Below are 3,840 nucleotides of genomic sequence, written 5' to 3'. Positions count from 1 at the left end.
GAGCCTGGGCAACATAGTGAAACCCCATCTCTATTAAAAAATGAAAAAAATTAAAAAAAATTTAAAGAAGGAAAGAAAGAAATTACAACAATAAAAAAATACAAATAAGAAATATATTGCTAGAAGTATTGACATAACATTTACATAGTATTAGGTATTATAAGAATCTAGAAATGATGTAAGTATATGGGAGGATGTGAATAGACTATATGCAAATACACACCACTTTATATAATGGGCTTGATTATCTTTGGATTTTGATATCCACAGGAGCTCCTAGAACCAGTGCCTTGTGGATACCAAAGGATGACTGTATTGTTGTTGAATTGCCTGTTTCTACCTTTAATTCTATCTTTTTTTTTTTTTTTTTTTCCTTTTTTTTATTGCATTTTAGGTTTTGGGGTACATGTGATGAACATGCAAGATTGTTGCATAGGTACACACATGGCAGTGTGCTTTGCTGCCTTCCGTCCCCTCACCTGTATCTGTCATTTCTCCCCATGCTATCTCTTCCCACCTCCCCACCCCCCGCCCCTCCCCCATTTCCCCCCAACAGACCCCAGTGTGTAGTGCTCCCCTCCCTGTGTCCATGTGTTCTCATTGTTCAACACCCGCCTATGAGCGAGAATATACGGTGTTTGATTTTCTGCTCTTGTGTCATCATGTATTTTGGGGCTCTGTTGTTAGGTGTGTATATGTTTATAATTGTGATATCTTCCTGATGGATTGTTCCATTTATTGTTATAAAATGTCATTTGTTTCTAGTAACAACTTTTGTCAAGTCTATTTTGTCTGATGTTAGTATAGCTGCTCCAGCTCTCTTTTGGTTACTTTTTTCATGGCATATCTTTTTTTCACTCTTTTATTTTTACCTATTTGTGTCTTTGAATCTAAAGTTTGTCTCTTGTAGAGAGCATTTAGTTTTTTTGTTTGTTTGTTTTGAGATGGAGTCTTGACCTGTCACTGAGGCTGGAGTGCAGTGTTGCAATCTTGGCTCACTGCCACCTCCACCTCTTAAATTCAAGTGATTCTCCTGCCTAGCCTCCTGAGTAACTGGGCTTATAGGCACACTACCACACTTTTGTATTTTTAGTAGAGACAGAGTTTCACCATGTTGGCCAGGCTGGTCCCGAACTCCTGGCCTCAAGCAACCCACCTGCCTTGGCATCCCAGTGTTGGGATTACAGGCGTGAGCAACCGCATTTCTCCTAAATATTTATATTTCAAAGAACTAACCTGACATTTATTAATGAGTAGCCTACTTTTGAGGTGGAAGTCATAAACAAGAGTGAAGTGGGTTCTTTTTTTCTTTTCTTTTCTTTCTTTCTTTCTTTTTTTGAGACAGATTCTCACTCTCTTGTCCAGGCTGGAGTGCAGTGGCACATCTTGGCTCACTGCAAACTCTGCCTCTGAGGTTCAAGTCATTCTCCTGCCTCAGCCTCCTGAGTAGCTAGGATTATAGGCATGTGCCACCACACCCAGCTAATTTTTTTGTATTTTTGGTAGAGACGGTGTTTCACAAGTTGGCCAGGCTGGTCTCAAACTCCTGACCTCAAGTGATCCACCTGCCTCAGCCTCCCAAAGTACTGGGATTACAGGCGTGAGCCACTGCGCCAGGCTGTGAAGTGGGTTCTTTTATGCTAACAGCTGCAGAATGACAAGCATCTGCAGTGACAGGAAAACTGTAAACAAACTAAGAGTATTACAGAGGGACAAATATGCCTCACTCTCCCCAGGCGCATCCATGGGTAGGTTTAATGACTAAACTATTTGGACAAGGGAGCTTTATGACTTTCCTACGTTTATTTACATGGTAAATGGAACCAAGATTAAATTCAAGAGAATGGACGCACACACACACCCCCCCACACACACACCATGCTGGCTGGGTACAGTGGGGCACGCCTATAATCCCGGCACTTTGGGAGGCCTAGGTGGGAGGATTACTTAAGTCAGGAGTTCAAGACCATCCTAGCCAACATGGCAAAAACCCATCTCTACAAAAATTACCAAAAAAATTAGCTGGGTGTGGTGGCATGTGCCTGTAATACCAGCTACTCGGGAGGCTGAGGCATGAGAATTGCTTGAACCCAGGAGGTGGAGGTTGCAGTAAGTGGAGATTGTGCCACTGCAATCTAGCCTGGTGACAGAGCAAGTCTCTGTCTCAAAAAAAAAAAAAAAAAAAACAGGTGCAGTGGCTCACGCCTATTACCCCAGCACTTTGGGAGGCTGAGGCAGGTGGATCACAAGGTCAGGAGTTCAAGACCAGCCTGGCCAAAATGGTGAAACCCCATCTCTACTAAAAATACAAAAATTAGCCAGGCGTGGTGGTGGAAGCGTGTAATCCCAGCTATTCGGGAGGCTGAGTCAGGGAATTGCTTGAACCCCGGAGCTGGAGGTTGCAGTGAGCCGAGATCACACCACTGAACACTCTAGCTTCAGCAACAGAGTGAGACTTTGTCTCAAACAAAACAAAACAAAACAACAACAAAGTAAGAAACACAAATGAAAACAAGATATTTTAAAATCTGTTAGATTAGCAGTGGTCAGACACTCATATACTGTCAAATTGGTATACTTTTTCTGCAGATAAATTTAACTGTTTAAGTTAAAACATCTGTACACTTTGACTCAGGGATTTCACTTTTAGGAATGTATATAAAAGAATCAGGAACACAGACCAAAATTTACATTCAACAGGTTTGATCACTGCATTATCTTTACAAATGAAAAATTAGAAACAAATATTCACCCAAAAGGATATGGTTAAACAACTTATAGCATATCCACAAACATAAATCTATTGAAATGATGCTTTTGAAGCATTTGGTTTCCTTGGAAAATACTCATGCTATACAGTATTTTCCAATTAGCATAACTGAAATGGCGCTTCAGTTATGCTATTTTATATAAGGAATTTGAGCATATGTGGAGTGTGATATCCTTAGGGGGTCCTGGAATCTATCCCCTGAGAATACAGAGGGCCAATTTACTGTTAAGAGGGTAAAAGTTCTGATAAAAGCTGTATATGCAGAACATTAATAATGTTATTACTAATTTATGCACTTATGGGTCTTTTTTATTTTCCGAGTTTTTTATAATGAGCATATTTTTAAATTTGAAAATAATGCATTCTTTTTAAAAAGGTAATAATATTTATTGGGAGACTGTAAGCAACATACATGCCTCTTGGATGTTTCATGCACATCATTAAAAGCAGAGCCTAAGCTAGCTCTGGCAACTCTAAGAAAGAATATGATTATGCTGGTAAGTTCTATGTATAACATGTATAACATTGTAAGTTCTATGTATAATATGTATGACATTGACTTTTCAATACAAAATGTGGAAAAAAATCAAGTTAGCCAGTATTTTAAAATGAATTTCATTTTAGAGGTTTTAAAAAGGTAGGAGATCGGCCAAGCACGGTGGCCAACACCTGTAATCCCAGCACTTTTGGAGGTCGAGGAGGGTGGATCACCTGAGGTCAGGAGTTTGAGACCAGCCTGGCCTACATGGTGAAACCCTAACTCTACTGAAAATAAGAAATTAGCCAGGTGTGGTGGCAGGTGTCTGTAATCCTAGCTATTTGAGAGGCTGAGGCAGGAAAATTGCTTGAGCGGGGAGGCAGAGGTTGCAGTCAGCTGAGATCACTCCAGCCTGGGCTAAAGAGCAAGACTCCATCTCATAAAAAAAAAAAAAAAAAAAAAAAAAAAGGTAGGGGATTATATATCTTTAAATGTCGTACGTTTGAATAGTTGCTTGGCTTTGTATCTGGGAACTGTTATTGCATCTGTATACCAAGTAAAACATTAACTTTTTGGTTTTTTTTCCAAGAAG

Source organism: Saimiri boliviensis, chromosome 12, assembly GCF_048565385.1.
Source record: "Saimiri boliviensis isolate mSaiBol1 chromosome 12, mSaiBol1.pri, whole genome shotgun sequence".
In the NCBI taxonomy this organism is placed as follows: domain Eukaryota; kingdom Metazoa; phylum Chordata; class Mammalia; order Primates; family Cebidae; genus Saimiri; species Saimiri boliviensis.
The sequence above is the reverse complement of the archived record's forward strand: the minus strand, read 5'-3'. Positions refer to the sequence as shown.